The sequence below is a fragment of the Notamacropus eugenii genome, chromosome 2 (assembly GCF_028372415.1).
Source record: "Notamacropus eugenii isolate mMacEug1 chromosome 2, mMacEug1.pri_v2, whole genome shotgun sequence".
In the NCBI taxonomy this organism is placed as follows: domain Eukaryota; kingdom Metazoa; phylum Chordata; class Mammalia; order Diprotodontia; family Macropodidae; genus Notamacropus; species Notamacropus eugenii.
Window position 1 is genome coordinate 452968744 of NC_092873.1, and position 17205 is coordinate 452985948.

Genomic DNA, 17205 nt, shown 5'->3' on the forward strand with positions numbered 1-17205 from the left:
GTGGTGTAGGCAGAGGTTGCGCTCTAAGTAGTTACCCTGTTGTCCCTGCCCCTTGGGAGAGAAGTAAGTATGTTTAGTCAATACACTGTTTACACCTTTAAGGAGAACGATATTTGGAATGGAAATTACAGAAAAAGATACTAATAGAGAGCTGGCATCGTACCTAAATAAGGAAAATGTGAGGGAGGGACCTAGTTGATCTTGAAGTTCAAGCCCAAATCATCTTCATCTTGGGTACTGAATAATGTGATTACTGAGTCACTATCATTGAGAGTTGAAAGATTAGGGAGAATGGGATATGTACTGTAGCACAGGAGAACTATGGGACATTGAGCCTGATTTCAATTCCTGGCAGATTTCTAGAATGGGTTATTTAATAGAAGGTAGTAAACCTTTAAGAAGGACATAGCTGATACAAAGATTCATTATGAATTCATTGCATAGCACAGCATATGGAATATTGTTGGCACTTAATAAATGCCTGTTGAATAATTAAATGATTGCTTGATCAAAAATAGGTCATAGTAGACTAACATTATTCCCTTTTTTGATGTGGTCACTGAACTGATAGATCAGAATATTTCTCTTAAGCATGGTTTTACATATATTATGTGTGGTTTATACATATATATTGCACATATATGTTTAAATGTAGGTGTGTATCTTGTTTTGATATACTTGTTTCTATGTTTTCTCTCTCATTAAACTATGAGCTACTTGAAGACAGGAATTGTTTCGGTTTTTCTTTTGTTTTCAGTACTTAACACAATGCCTGGCACATAGAAGGTGTTTGACAAATGTTTGTAGACCTAACCTGAATAAAAGTATAGATAGCATCCTTATTAAATTGGCTGACATAAAGCTGAAAGGGATAGCTAGAGTATTGGATGACAGATTCAAGATCTAAAATGATTTTGATAAGTTAGAACCTTGGTTTTAATCAAATAAGCAGAAATTTAATGGTGAATAAAGAGATGGTTAGAAATCTTTATGTGGTTAGAAATACCAATATCACAAGTATAGGGGAGAGATTGTTATGTTTTGGAGACGTTGACTATAACATACATACATATATGTGTGTGTGTATAATATATGTATATATCAATAATACACAGGTTTTACATATAATACATATATAGATTTTATATGTAATTCATATACAGATTATATGGACACATGCATATTTGTGTGTATAAATATCTATATATGTATAATTGCAAGCTCAGTAAAAAGTATGATATGCTAGACAGGAGTTGATGATTTCTTGAATTTCATTAACAGAAACAATTTCCAGGAATAAAGTGGTGATGATCTCATTGTGTTCTGCCTCAATCAGACCATATCTAGAATATTATATTCGTTTTTTGAGCATCACATTTTAAGATGGATAAACTAGAAAACATCTAGAGCAGGGGTTCTTTTCTAAAAAGTAAATTTTATTTTATTTTCAATTATGAATTCTCTTCTTCCCAGCTTTCCCCTCCATACCCATTCAGAATGCAAAAAAAAAAAAAATCCAATGCAATTATTTAGTTAAGCAGAACATATTCTCACATTAGCTATGACATGACTTACATGTGTGTATATATGTACATACACACATATACATACTATGTGTATGCATATATGTGTATATATTACACACACATACATATTATTTAGTCTTTTCTCTGAGTCCATCAATATTTTATAAATTTGTTTTCCTGATTCTGCTTATTTCATTTTGCATTAGTTCATACAAGTCTTCCTTGAATTCTTGAAACATCTCATTCATCATTCTTTATGGCACAAAAGTATTCCATTATATTTATATATATTAACTATTTTGTGCATTCATGCATTTATAGGCACCACCTCCCCCCCAAAAAATCTTTGCCATAATGAAAAGAGTTGCTACACACACATCTAGGTCCTTTCTTTCTTTGATCTCTTCAGGGTATAGATGTAGTAGCAGTATTACTATTTGGCATTTTTCATAGTAAGTCCTTTGGAATTAACTAGTCATTCTATTGCTAAGAATAGCTACGTTATTCACAGTTGATCATCGTACAGTATTGCTGTTACTGTGAACAATGTTCTCTTGGTTTTGTTCATTTCACTTTGCATCACTTCATGTAAAACTTTCCAGGTTTGTCTGAGAACATCCTATTTGTCATTTCTTATAGAACAGTAGTATTTTATCACAATCATATACTACAACTTGTTTATTCATTCCCCAATTAGTGTGTATGTTGGTCTACAGATATATTGACACAGTTAGCATTTCTAGAGTTATACTAAACAGAGATGGTGATAATAGACATAGTTTATCTCTAGACTAATTGAAAAAGGCTTATCCCCATTACAGATAACGCTGACTCCTGATTTTATGTAGATACTACTGAACATAATAAGGAAAGCTCCATTTAGTCTTATGCTTTCTGATGTTAAGAGGAACAAGTGTTGTATCTTGTCAAAAGCTTTTATAGCATGTACTAGCAGAATCATATGATTTTTATTGTTTTTGTTATAGCATGGTCATTTATTTTTTTTCCTAATACTTAACCAGTCCTGTAAAACGGATATAAATCGATCCTTGTCGTAGTGACATGTCTTTGTGATATTGTATTACAATTTTCTTGCCAACATTTTCTTTAAATTTTTTGCGTCAATATTCATTAGGGACTTTGGTTTATAATTTTATTTCTATGCTTTGAATCTCCCAGGTTTTGATATTAAGACCATATTTGTGTCAGAGAGCAATTTGGCAGCTCCTCTTCTTTTCTTCTTTTTTTCCAAGCAGTTTATACAGAACTGGAATTAATTGTTCTTTGTATGTTTGGTGGAATTTGCTTGCAAATCCATCTAATCCTGGTTATTTATTGCTTCTTTGAGAGTTCATTTATGACTTGTTCAAATTTTTTTTTAAGGTAAGATTATTTAAATTCTCTATTTCTTGTTTTGTTAGCCTGGACAATTTATATTTTTATAAATATTTGTGTGCTTTATTTAAATTTATTGGCATATACTTGGGTGAAATAGTTCCTAATAATTTCTTTTATTTTTTTTGTACTAGTTGTGAATTCACTTTTTTCATTTTTGATACTGATAATTTGGTTTTCTTCTTTCTTTTTTAAAAGTAAATTATCTATTGTAGTGTTTTTCCCAAAAAAAATCAGTTCCTAGTTCTTTTGTTTAATTTTTTTTTTTTTTTGCTTTGTGATTTTGTTAATCTCTAATTTTTAGGATTTCTATTTTGTTGTTTAATTGGAAATTTTTAATATATTGATTTTCTGGGTTATTTTTTAGTACGATGTCAGATTTATTGATCTTTTTATCCTCTCCTTGACTGATTAATATTACAATGAGAAGTATATGAGTGATGGGTGAAAGTTCCATAGAGACTGTCTTAATAAAAAGAAATACATCCAAATGTTGAGGTTTAGGGGTTTTGGGGACCCCAAAATACTGATATGCTGGGTCCTGCCTGATTGAATTCAACTCAGACCTTCTTTCAGCCAAAGAAAAATAAAGTTTATTTAAGATGCACCATATTGGGTAGACTCTTAAGGAACCTGAGCATTTGTGACTCTTGTATTAATAAGAGGCCAGACAGAATCTGAGTTAGATTGAATCTGAGTACTTTCATGGAGGCAATATGAATCTTATATACAGAAAGATTGTGGGAAGTATCTAGGGTTGGCCAAGTACTCTGGGGTAACTGGAGGAGGGGTTTAGGGGGTGTCTTCAGGGGAACAGACAATGGAGGGGTAGGCTAGGTTAAGAGTAGCAGATTTGGGCATGAAAAGCCAAATCAAGAGGCAAGATAGAAGAAGAAGAGTTCAAAGGAGTTCCCAGAGCTTGTATCCCCTCAATAACAAAGTTGCTCAAAAAAGAAATGAGTTTCTGATTTTTTTCAGTGTGAGGAACTCAAGTGTGGACTTGCTTTCACTACTGCTGATTGGCCTGGGGCACTAATGGATAAAGGAGTTTTCTGTTGTTGTTGTTGTTGTCTGTCTTTTTTTCTTGAAGAGGATCGTGGCATTAGAAAGGTGATGCTATGACTTGCAAGTAAATTGGATTTAAGCAAGGGAGGGCTGTGCCTCACTTTTTTCTCCAAAGCCATCTGGATCCAGGAGCAAGAAATAAATCAGGATCACTGAAGATGGCCCCCCTGAGGAGTTTTCTAATACATCAGAGGTGACACTTGAATCAACGTCTTTCTAACTTCAAGGTTGACCCTCTTAGCCACTACTACTTGCTGTTTCTCTTCGTCAATATGTTGTTAATGTCGAAAACAACTTTATTTCCCCTTTTATATAGTTGGTTTTGTTTGAGTATAGTACTTCATGACTGTGTAAGAGTTATGGGTCACATTCCATAAAGTCACATTGATAACTGTGAAGTTTAACTCACCTTTTCTATTATCACTAGTTCTGTAATTATATGATTGATCTTGTTATCCATACACTGTACCTTTGTTCATAAACATCTGAGTTGATGGGTTTTATTGATATCCCTCAGGTATAATGTTATAAGAATATTTGGTTGTTGTTCAGTTGTGTTCATCTCTTCATGAAACCATTTGGGATTTTCTTGGCAAGGATACTGAAGTAGTTTGCCATTTCCTTCTCCAGCTCATTTTACAGATGAGGAAACTGAGGTAAAAGTGACTTGCCCAGATTTACTTAGCTAGTAAGTATCTGAGATCAGATTTGAACTCAAATCTTCCTGACTTCAGACTCAGTGCTCAATCCACTGCACTAATTAATGGCCTTTAAAAAAAAATTTGGGGGAGCCAAGATGGTAGAGTGAAGGCAGGGACTCACCTGAACTTTCCTCCATAACCCTCCAAACACTTCTTAAAAATGACTCTAAACAAATACTAAAGCAGTATAATCCATAAAAGACAGAATAAAACAAATTTCCATCCCAAGACAACTTACAAGGCTGGCAAGAAAAGTCTATTTCACCGAACTGAAAGAAGAATGCAGTACAGGTCTCACCAGTACAGACCAGGTCCCAGGGAGCTCAGAGCAGATCATCAGGTGACCAAATTGCTAGCAGCTGTGGCGGTTTCTGAACCTCTTGGCCCCCAGACACCAGAGACAGCTTAGAAGGTAAGGTGGAAGGATCTGTCACACCAGGGTAGGAGTGGAGCTCAGTCCAGGGCAGGGCCCACCAGCACAATACAGCCCAAGCAGACAAGGAGCAGTCCTTGAGAGTGATTGAATTACCAGCATCAGTGGCATCAGATGTTTCTGGGGCTTCCAGCTCACAGATGATAAGGGGATTAAATAGGTCAGAAGGTGATTATAGGGGTCTCTTTGCTAGCATTGAGTCAGGACTCTGTTGCTTTGCTCACACACTTGAATCTGGGTCCCAGTCTTGAGTGGCAATCTCAGTGTGAGGAGGCCACTGCCATAGCACAGCTTGTGTCAGCAGTGCAGAGGTAACCCTTCTCACAGTTCTAGGGTAGAAAGGAGTATATGGTTGCTCACAGACCAGAGCATAAACCAGGAGAGTAGAAAACACCTTTCCTTACATCATACTACCTTAGGAGAACTGAAAACTTACAGGTCCCCAGAAGTATCTGTGAAAACAGCTTCATAAAACCCCTGAAGCTTGAAAAGTGGGCCCTTCACCCTGGAAGCAGATTTCTACTTTAACAAAGAGTTAGCAGTCAAGTATTGGGCTGAGAAAATGAGCAAACAATGGGAAAACAAAACAAAAGAAAACCTCTGACTATAGAAAGTGATTGTGGTGACAAGGTAGATCAAAATACATATTCAGAAGAAGATGGCAAAGTCAAAGATCCTATATCCATAGTCTCCAAGAAAAGTAGGAATTAGTTTCAAGTCATGGAAGAGCTCAAAAGGGATTTTGAAAATCAAGCAAGAGAGGTAGAGGAAAAATTGGGAAAAGAAATGAGAACAATGCAAGAAAATCATCAGAAAAGAGTCAACAGATTGGTGAAGGAGACACACACAAGAAAAATAATGAAGAAAATAGCATCTTCAAAAATGGACTGCGCCAAATGGCAAAAGAGGTCTAAAAAAAACAATGAAGAAAAGAATGCCTTAAAAAGCAGAACTGGCCAAATGAAAAAGGACGTCCACAAGCTTACCGAAGAAAATAGTTCTTTAAAAGTTAGAATGGAGCAAATGGAAGCTAATGACTTTATGAGAAATCAAGAACCAATAAAACAAAGTCAAAAGAATGAAAAAAAATAGAAGACAATGTGAAATGTCTCATTGGAAAAAGAACGGATCTGGAAAGTAGATCCAAGAGGATCATTTATTGGATTACCTGAAAGCCGTGATCCAAAAAAAGAGTCTAGACATCACCTTTCAAGAAATTATCAAGAAAAACTTCCCTGATATTCTAGAACCAAAGGGTACAATAGAAATTAAAAGAAACCACCAATCACCTCCTGAATTAGATCCTGAAATGAAAACTGCTGACAATATTATAGCCAAATTCCAGAGTTCTCAGGTAAATATTGTGAGTAGCCAGGAAGAAACAATTCAAGCATTGTGGAGCCACAGTCAGGATAACAAAATGTAGCAGCTTTTACATTAAAGGATTGGAGGGGTGGGACTATGGTATTCTGGAAGGAAAAGGATCTAAGATTACAACCAAGAATCATCCACCTAGCAAAACTGAGTACAATCCTTCTGGGGAAAAATATACATTGAATGAGATAGAGGACTTTCAAGCACTCTTGAATGAAAGACCAGAGCTAAACAGAAAATTTGACTTTCAAATACAAGACTCAAGAGAAGAGTAAAATGGAAACCAAGTGTAGCAACAAAGAACCCTGGCATACACAGGATAGCCTGCTGTACAGGTTCTTAGATATGCTTTTCCAAAAGGAAAGCAACTTTTGAGGTGTCAGCAATCTATGTTAATTACCTTCAGCTACAGAGAAAATGCAAGTAGAGAAATAAGGACCAACAGACAGGGCTTCTAACTATCTGACCATAAGCAGTGCATATACATCACAGATTAACAGACAGATCCAACTGTCTGGCCATTACATACATACATAGTTTCCAGAGAGAGAAGCACCAACATCTGGGTTTTCAAAGCTGGGGGTTCCTTAATGGCTACCCACGGTCTCATTTGGCACATGAGCCATCTTCCAAAGAGTAAGACTCAAAGTAAAACCTCACTTCAGAGTATATATACACTTTTCAGAGCCATACAGCAGGATCCTGGCAACTCAATGCCTCATTAGAAATTAACAAAAGGTGTGGGCCTTCCTACAAAAGTCTCTCCTAATCAAGCTTCCCTTAATGGGCAGGCCCATTAATAGGGAAGATCTTTAACTCTCATTAACATAATTAACATTACAAGAGGAAAGGAAAATCATAAAGGACTTAATAAGACTAACCTGTTTACATTCCTACATGGGAAGATGATATTTGTAGCTCAAAAGTACTTTCTCATTTTTAGGGTGATTAGAAGAAGTGTATATAAACAGAGGGCACAGTATGACTTGAATATGAAAGGAAGATGTATAAAAAATAAAATTAAGGGGTGAGAGATGAATGTACTGGAAGAAAGAGAAAGGGAGAGATAGAATGGAATAAATTGTCTCATATAATAGAGGCAAGAAAAAGCTTTTACAATGGAGGGGAAGAGGGAGAAGGTAAGGGGGAGTGAGTGAACCTTATTTTCATCAGAATTAAGTCTAAGAGGGAATAAGATACACAGACAATTGGATATAGAAATCTATCTTACCCTATAGGAAAGTAGAAGGGGAAGAGATGGGGGGGTAATAGAAGGGAGGGCAGCTTGGGGGAAGGGGTGGTCAGAAGGAAACAACAACAGCAACACTTTGAGGAGGGACAGGGTGAAAGGGGAGAATAATATAAATGAGGGTAGGAGAAATGGGATGGAGGGAAATACAGTTAGCACTGATAACTGAAAATAATTGAAGCAAATTGTTCTGATAAAGGCCTCACTGATCTATAGAGAACTGTGTCAAATTTATAAAAGCAAAAGTCATTCCCTAATTGACAAATGATCAAAAGATATAATCAATTTTCAGATGAAATAATTAAAGCTATCTATGAAAAAATATTCTAAATATTGATTAGAGAAATGCAAATCAAAATAATTCTGAGGTATCACTTAATACCTATTAGATTGACTAAAATGGCAGAAAAGGTAAATTACAAATGTTGGAGGGAATGTGGGGAAAAAAATGAGACATTAATGCACTGTTGCCAGAGTTGTGAACTGATTAAAGCATTCATTGTACAGAGCAATTTGGAACTATGCCCAAAGAACTACAAAGCCATGCATTCCCTTTGACCTAACAATACCACTCGCAGGTCTGTATCCCAAAAGAGACAAAAAAAACAAAAAAAAGGAAAAGAACCTGTTGGGATTGGAAGCTCAAATCCGTGTGGATGGTCTCGGGCGGGTAAAAGTGGGACTTCTAAATCTTAGAGTCTTACGAGGCCCTCCATGAACAGCAGGGATTCGAGAAGGTCAGACTGAGCTAGCTGGGCTAGCTCGGGTATTTCCGCCTCTCCCCGGGAGATACGTGATGGGTGGAGTCTCCCTGCCCTCGAGGTCGTCCCGGATCTGGGCACACTATTGTTATCTAACAGCACAGTATTTAGATGCAAACTGTGTGGTTGAAGGTTAAGTAGGATTGAGGAAGCCTGAAAGCTCTCTTAGCACGTGAGGAGCCAAGAGGACAGTAGGCTCCGCTTCTCTTCTTTCCTCTCTCCCCTCCCCCTCTCTCCCTGCTTGTACTTCTACTTCCAATCCCTTAAGATCTTAGCCTCCTTAGGAAATCTCCCCCTCTTCCTCCTAAGGAAGACCTCCCTGCACTTGTAACTAGACCCTGAAATAAAGCTCAACCCTTGTTCGACTCTGGAACGTCCTTTCTCTCATATGAGCATCCGGTTTTGGCCAACCGAAGACCTCGGAGGTGAGGTAAGAAGACTCGGGTAACCCACACAGGCCTCTAGGCCTGGCAAGAACCTATATCTACAAAAATATTTATAGCATCTCTTTTCTGGGGGTAAAGAATTAGAAATTGACAGGATGCCCATCTTTTGAGGAATGGCTGAATAAGTTCTGATATGTAATTATGATGGAATACTATTATACTATAAGAAATGATGAGCAGGATGCTCTCAGAAAAAAAAAAGGAAATACTTACATGAGGTGATGCAAAGTGAAATGTACTTGGTACAAAATAAGAGCAATACTGTAAGATGATCAACTGTGAATGACAGTTGTTTTCAGTAATACAAGATTCCCTGACATCTCTAAAGGACTTTAGCTGAAAAATGATATCCATCCCCAGAAAAAGAACTGATGGTAGCTAAATACAGACTGTAGCATACTTTCTAAACTTTATTTTTCTTCAGTTTTTTGTCTGTTTTCTTTCACAACATGACTATGATGACTATGTTTTGCTTGACTACACATATGTAACCTATATGGAATTGCTTGTCTTCTCAATGAGGCAGGGTGAGGAGAGAGGAAGGGAGAGAATTTGGAACTTGGAGTTTTAGAAAACAAATGTCAAAAATTGTTTTTATATGTAACCAGAAGAAAATTAAATACTAAATAAATATAAAATGAAATGAAATAAAATAATTGTAAAAAATAAATGAAATGGTGCATTCTTCACAAAAAATAACATTTTTGTTTAAAGTTTTGAGTTCCAAATTCTATCTCTCCCTTTCTCCCTTCCCTCCCCCTTCTCTGAGATGGTAAGCAATAAGATATGTTATATACGTGCAATTATGCAAAACAGAGGTAGGGAACCTTTGGCCTCGAGGCCACTTGTGGCCCTCTAGGGTCTCAAGTGCCACCCTTTGACTGAATCCAAACTTCATGGAACAATTCAATCAAAGAGCCTCACTTGAAGACCTAAGGGTACAAGAGAGCTTGAGGCCACAGGTTCTCCACCCCTCATGTAAAATATTTCCTATTAGTCATTTTGTAAAAGAAAAAAAGAGAGTGAAAATAGTATGCTTCAGTCTGTATTCAGTCAATATCAGTTCTTTCTCTGGAGGCAGATAGTACATTGTCCTAGATCATTGTAGTGTTGAGAATAGCTAAATCATTCACAGTATTTTGTCAAACAATAGTGCTGTTGCTGTGTATACCATTGTCCTGATTATGTTCAGTTCACTATGCATCAATTCATGCAAGTCTTTCCAGGTTTTTCTGAAATCTGCCTGCTTGTCATTTCTTACAGAGCAATGATATTCCAATCATATACCACGGCTTGTTTAGCCATTCTCCAATTGAAGGGCATCCCTTCAATTTCCAAATCTTAGGAACAACAGAAAGAGCTCCTATAAATATTTTTGTACAAATAAGTCTTTCCCCCCATTTTTTAAAATGTCTTTGGGATGTAGACTTAGAGATGGTATTTCTGGATCAAAAACTATGCACAGTTTTATAGCCCTTTTGGCATGGTTCCAAATTGCTCTCCAGAATAGCTAGATCGGTCCAAAACTCCACCAACAATGCGTTAGTATTTCAACTTTCCCAAATCCACTCTAGCATTCAACATTTTCCTTTTTTGTCATATTAGCCAATCTGATAGGTGTGAAATAGTACCCCAGAGTTGTTTTAATTTTTGTTTCCCTAATCAATAGTGATTTAAACATTTCTTATATAACTACAGATAGCTTTGATTTCTCTGTCTGAAAACTTGTTTATGTCCTTTGACCACTTATCAATTTGAGGAATGACTTATATTTTTTTAAATTTGACTTAGTTCTCTGTATTTGTGAAAAGATGCTTTTATTAGGGATACTTGTTGCAAAAAAAAAATTTCCCCCCAGTTTTCTGCTTTCCTTATCATTTTGGGTGTATTAGTTTTGTTTGTGTAAAAACTTTTTTAATTTTACATGATCAAAATTATTTGTTTTACATTTTGTAATGCCCTCTCTATTTTTTTGGTCCTAAATTCTTCCCTTATTCATAAATCTGACAAATAATCTACTCCATTCCTCTTTATTTATTTATTACATCATTGTTTATGCGTAAATCTTTCACCCCTTTTGACCTTATCTTGGTATATAGTATAAGATGTTAGTCTATACCTAGTTTCCTACATACTGTTGTCCAGTTTTCCCAGCAGTTTGTGTGAAATAATGAGTTTTTGTTCTAAAAGCTTGGATCTTTGGGTTTATCATATACTAGATTACTATGGTTATTACTCTAATCTAATTTGTACCTAATCTATTCCACTTATTTACCACTCTATTTCTTACCAAGAACCAGATTGTTTTAATGATTACTGCTTTATAATACATTTTGACATGTGATAGAAATGGTCATTTTTAATGAAATTTTTCTCATGATTATACCTATTAGTCCCTAAAGATATTGGTTTGGAAGATTTATTTAGAAAGTTTTCTTCTTCCCACCCCCCTTCATTTTCAGATTAAAACATTCACACATAAACATATACATACATACCACACATGTATATACATACATATTAAAAGCCCTGTTAGATACACTGACTTACTAGCCAAGAGCCCATCTTTTCAACATTTAAAGCCATGGTTCATAATTCTAAATCCCATTTTCAGCAGCAGCATCTTAATTAGCTGTTCACCTTTTATATTTTCCTTTAGCTTCTGATGCCTCTACCTGCAATTTCCAGGACTGACATCTTTGCCCTCAGTGTTTTCAGTTTCTTGCCTAGAATTTCATGAACTTTCATAATGCTTTGTAAATTATTTATGGCAGTATAATTTGTATGAGGATGAATCAACTAGAATAAGTTGTGATTGTAAGGTTTGATAAGTCTCAAAAGCCTCTCCATCATATTTTACACACTGGAGAATTCTCATTCATCTTTATCAAATTAAAATGCGGTTGCCTTGGTACCTCTAAGGAGGGTCACCAGACAACAAGACTCTCTCTTGTCCAATGTAGTGTGACCTATGGCTCTTTGTCATCATTTCTTAGGGCACAAGAAATTCTCTCCTAGGAATAAAACCTATATGTTAAGGAAAGAACATCATACCCATGATAATATTCTAAAGATTCATTGTTTCTTCTTCCTTTCCTTCCCAGTGTTACATTCTTCTACTTTCCAATCTTCTGATACAGATTAGAACACCTCCCTTTCTAGCAGTGTAGAACGGCTTCCTTCTTTTCAAAGAACACCTTGTTCTTCCAGATAATGTGGGTATTGAGGAAGCATTCTTCAATTCCTTTAACTTTCTTCTCTAGAAAGGTGCCTGAGCACATTTTGTGTACATACAGCTATTAATTAGCACTAATAGAAATACAAACAGTGTTTTCTCTGAAAGGCACAAGAAAATTCTTGCCAACCACACCTATTTTTACAGAAATCCCTAGCATTATGTAGTTCTTATTGCTCTCGTAGACAGTTGCTGTGACCAGCTAGTTATTTGTCACACCTTTTCCAGTATATGTTAAGAGTTTCAGTATGAGAATTTATATCATTCCTTGTTTTTAATAAAATTTTACTTTTTCTGTTTTACTTCTTCACCATGCTCTAGCTGAGTTTTTCCCCTTCCCTATTCCTTTCAGATTCTTCTAGTGTATTGTTTACCTCTATTAGATTGTAAGTTCCTTAAGAACAAGGACTGTCTTTTCCCCTCCTTTTATCTCCTGTCTGCCACATAGTAGGCACTTAGTAAATGTCTCTTGACTGATTGATAAGCATATCTTCTTGTAATCTTATGCTATGCTTTTGTTTTCACTATAAGGAATCTCAAATATTGAGTAAATATATATTAATAAGTATTTAAGTAGTATTATATCTAAAGGCATACATATACTACTAGTAATTCAATTAAAATTCTTTTCACTCAATTAGCATTTTGAAAATAGCTCATTGAAATGAGCATTTTTCATATTTGATTCCACAGACCTGAGAAAGGGTAGAGTCAGTTAAAAAGATTCAAGTTACATAAAGTAGAAGGAAAAAGGCACTTCAGGTTTTAAAAGAACAGAAAATTTATTTGTATGTGGCAAAATAAACTATGAAAAGCTTTAATTAAAATATGCCCCTTGTATAATTTGTAATGAAGACTTTTCTCCCCTTGAGTATATCAGGGGAAAAGATTAATGAAGATTTGCTATTATTCTGTGATGAAATCCACTCATCCTACAGAGTCTAAACAATGGTCATCCAATTAAAATGTCCACTATGTAGAAAGCTATTATTCTGCTTGATTGTCTCACTCTTCTTGTTAAAGGGTTTTATGATACAACCCTTGGAACTTTTGATGGGGGGAAAATCTTTCTTTAGATTTATTTTCTAATTATTATGTTCTACTAAAATAGAAGCACTCTGTTCCAACAGAAATCCTCTGTAGCCTCTGTTTTGATATATTAAACAGAATAAGATGACTGAATAAGAACAGGACTGCCCCCCCCAAATTCCCACTTTTACAGAAAGAATGTATAGAAAACCTTAATCAGTTACTGATATAAATAAATAGGTTTTCCTTTTCAAGATTATTAAAGTCTATTTATCTATAAAGTGCAGAAAGCTTACTTAACAGTGATAGGGATATGTTAAACTCTTTTAATCTTATAAAGTTATCTCTGTGCAATTAGTGGTGTGATATAAACTAAGCAGAAGGCTAAATCTTGAAGTTAGTGAAGTTAGTATCTCCCTGAGAAAGAAAACACATAATCATATGAAATAAATACATGGAAGTAAAATTTGGTGCATGGACAGGTTTGACTACGAAGAAATACAACTAATTTCCCCCTAGGATTTCTGGAAGCAGAGGAGTAATAGTCAAGAAGGCATATGCTACAGTATCTAAGGATCATGGGATCAGAGATCTAAAGCTAGAAGTCGTCCTAGAGGTCATTATATTTAGATATGAAGAATTAATATTCCCGGGTTATTTGGACACAGGCAACTGGGAATAACAGAAATCCATGTTGTTTCAAGTTGTCTGAGAAAGAAAAGACCTGATACCCAAGGGACTACAAAAATGTGCATACTCTTTGACCCAGCAATATCACTTCTAGGACTCTATCCCAAAGAGATCAGAGAAATGGGAAAGGGTCCCACATGTACAAAAATATTTATAGCAGCTCTCTTTGTGGAGGCCAAAACTGGAAATCAAGGAGATGCCCATCAATTGGGGAACGGCTGAACAAGTTGTGGCATATGAATGCAATGGAATACTATCGTGCTATAAGAAATGATAAACAAGAAGACTTCAGAGAGGCCTGGAAAGACTTATATGAAATGATGCTGAGTGAAAAGAGCAGAACCAGGAGAACTTTGTACACAGCAACAACCACAATGTGTGAGGAATTTTTCTGGTAAACTTGTACTTCATTGCAATGCAAGAACTTAAAAAATTCCCAATGAACTCTTGAGGCAAAACATCTTCCATATGCAGAGAAAGAACTATGGAATTGGATCACAATTGAAGCAGATCATTTTCTTTTGTATTATGTTTTGCTGTGTTTTGTTTTATGGTTTTTCCCCTTCGTTTTAATTCTTCTATGCAACATGACTAAAGTGAAAAGTATTTAATAGGAATGGATGTGTAGAACCTATATAAGACTGTACACCATGTCAGGGAGGAAGTAGGGAGGGAGGGGGAAAAATCTAAGACATATGAAAGTGATTGAAGAACACTGAAAACAAATGAAATAGTTTAATTTTTAAAAAAGACTTGGTAGTGATGGGAGTGGATTGATAATTAATTTGGCTTTTCTCTTTTTTTATCACCTATTTTATTTTATTATTTATTTTAAAAATTCATAAAAAAATTGACATCACAAAAGAGTTACTGTAAATATTTTTGTACAAATGGGTCTTTCCCCCTTTTCTTTGATCTCTTTGGGATACAGACTAAATAGTGTATTGATGAGTCAAAGGGAATGCACAATTGTATAGCCCTTTGGCCATAGTTCCAAATTATTCTCCAGATTTCTAGACTGGTTTGCAACTTCACCAGTAGTACATTAGAATCCCAGCTTTTCCACATCCCCTGCTGCATTTATCCTTTTCCTTTTTTTGTCACTTTAGCTAGCCTAATAAATATGAAGTGGTACCTAAGAGTTTTTTTTTCAATGTGTATTTCTCTAATCTATAGTGATTTAGAGCATTTTTTTATGTTACTATTGATAGCTTTGGTTTTTTCTTCTGAAAACTGCCTGTTCATATCCTTTGACATTTATTAATTGGAGAATGGCTCATTTTTTAAAAAATTTGACTCAGTTCCCAATATATTTGAGAAATGAAACTTTTATCACAGAAAATTCTAGTAATTTTTCCCCAAGTTTCCTTCTTTTATTTTAGTTTTTGCTGTATTTGATTTTATATGTGTAAAACCTTTTAAATTTCATGTAATCAAATTATCCATTTTACTTCCTGTGATCCTCTTTATCTCTTGTTTGGTCTTAAACGCTTCCCTTATCCATGGATATGACAGGTAGATTGTTGCATGCTTCTTTAATTTTTTTATGATATTTTTTATTGCTAAATCATTTACTGATTTTGGCTTTTTTTTTTAAGCATATCATGTGAGATGTTGATGTATGCCTAGTTTTTGCCAAATTGATTTCCAGTTTTCTCAGCAATTTTTTTTGTCAAATGGTGAGTTCTTACACCAAAAGCTTGGATATTTGGGTTTATCAACCACTAGATTACTATGGTCATTTATTTCTATGGATTTTATACCTAATCTAGTCCACTGAACTACCACTCTATTTCTTAGCCAGGACCAGACTGTTTGAATGATTACTGCTTTGTGGTATAGTGTGAAATGTGGTACTTGTAGCTTACCTTACCTCACAGTTTTTCCCCTTTGGTTCCTTTGATATTCTTGACATTTTGTTTATCCAGATGAATTTTCTTATGATTTTTTCTAGCTCTATAAAATGGCTCTTTGGTAGTCTGATTAGTAAGGAACGGAATAAGTAAATTAATTTAGGTAGAATTGTCTTAGCCTACCCATGAGTGATTCAAGAAATACTCCATCAGGAGATTTCTTATCAGGATCAATTTGGACTACAGAGACTTGGAGGTCCTTGCCTATAATGAAATTCCATGTTTTCTATGAATTATATGAATCTAATCCCACACTTGTTCACTAACTAACTTTGTGAAATTACTAAATCTCTCTGTACTGTTAAAAATGGATAGGAATCAAAGACCACAGAGGTTATTTTAAAGGATATGTAATGACATGCCTGTAGTAGAAAAGATGTAGAAATGAAACAGTATGGAGCAAGCAAAAATTATTTTTCTTGTGATAGTCACTGCTGTTCCTTTCCATTGATATGCATTGAATTCATTTTAGATATGTTGCCAAGATGCTTCAGGCTGTCCAGGAATATTTTATGCATAGGAAAAATAATTCCATGATTGGTCTGAATGATTCATTTTCATCTTCCTATCTGTTATGCTTATATTATGCATAGATTGCACAAGCCTTAGACTGGGTCATACATGCAATGAGTATTGAGAACCATGTATCTTGATTTCTGTTTATTTTCATTTAGAGAGTTAAAGATTTTAGTTGTTCCTAAGCCACCAAAATTAACGTTACTTTCTAATTCAGTAAATGTTCAGCTCCTTGCTTGATTACAGTAGTCCACATAATACAAAAGAGAGAAAGATTAAGATTGCTCTATGTCAATAGGTCCTTAAGATTGCTTTCTTACGTTAAATTTAATATCCTCTCACTCTCTGTCAGTTATTCTTTTTTCTTGTGTCTTCTTTCTATATTATAAATTTCTTTTTATTATTTACCAATTTCTGCTTGATTCTGACATTAATCATAGTATTTGGAGGTTGGGGGTGGGGTTTAGAAATCAAATAGTCCAACTGCCTCATTTTACAAATGAGAAATATGGGTCACAAAGTGGAAAACTGAGGTGACTAACCAAAGTCCACTCACTGGGGTACTATAGGAGTCAACAATATGGCTCAGCTGAGCTTTCTCCTAGTACAGTGTTCCTAACCTCTTTTATTTGCTGTTTATTCCAAGACATGAATCTTTCCATGATATCAGTTACATGATTGTTAACAGGGAGTAATAAAGTTAAAAATATTTATCAGCAAGCTGTTTGTTTTATGTCTTGGATATAACTAAGTGGTACTTAATCTCTTTTCTCACTTCAGCCCTTTGTAATGGAGTTAGAAAATTCTTTAATTTTTGACTCATTAAAGAAGGGCATTCACATTTACATGGGGATAAATGAGTTGGACTTGAA

General features: G+C 35.1%; 1 protein-coding gene across 1 annotated transcript in view; it reads left to right on the forward strand.

Annotated features, from left to right (window-relative positions):
* Positions 1-8814: 8814 nt before the first annotated feature.
* The window catches only part of BRINP3 (BMP/retinoic acid inducible neural specific 3), a 536581-nt gene continuing 528190 nt past the window's right edge, over positions 8815-17205 (forward strand). The window contains exon 1 of the mRNA XM_072648361.1: positions 8815-8934. The gene's annotated coding sequence lies outside the window, so the exon portion shown is untranslated. The remainder of the gene's footprint in view (positions 8935-17205) is intronic.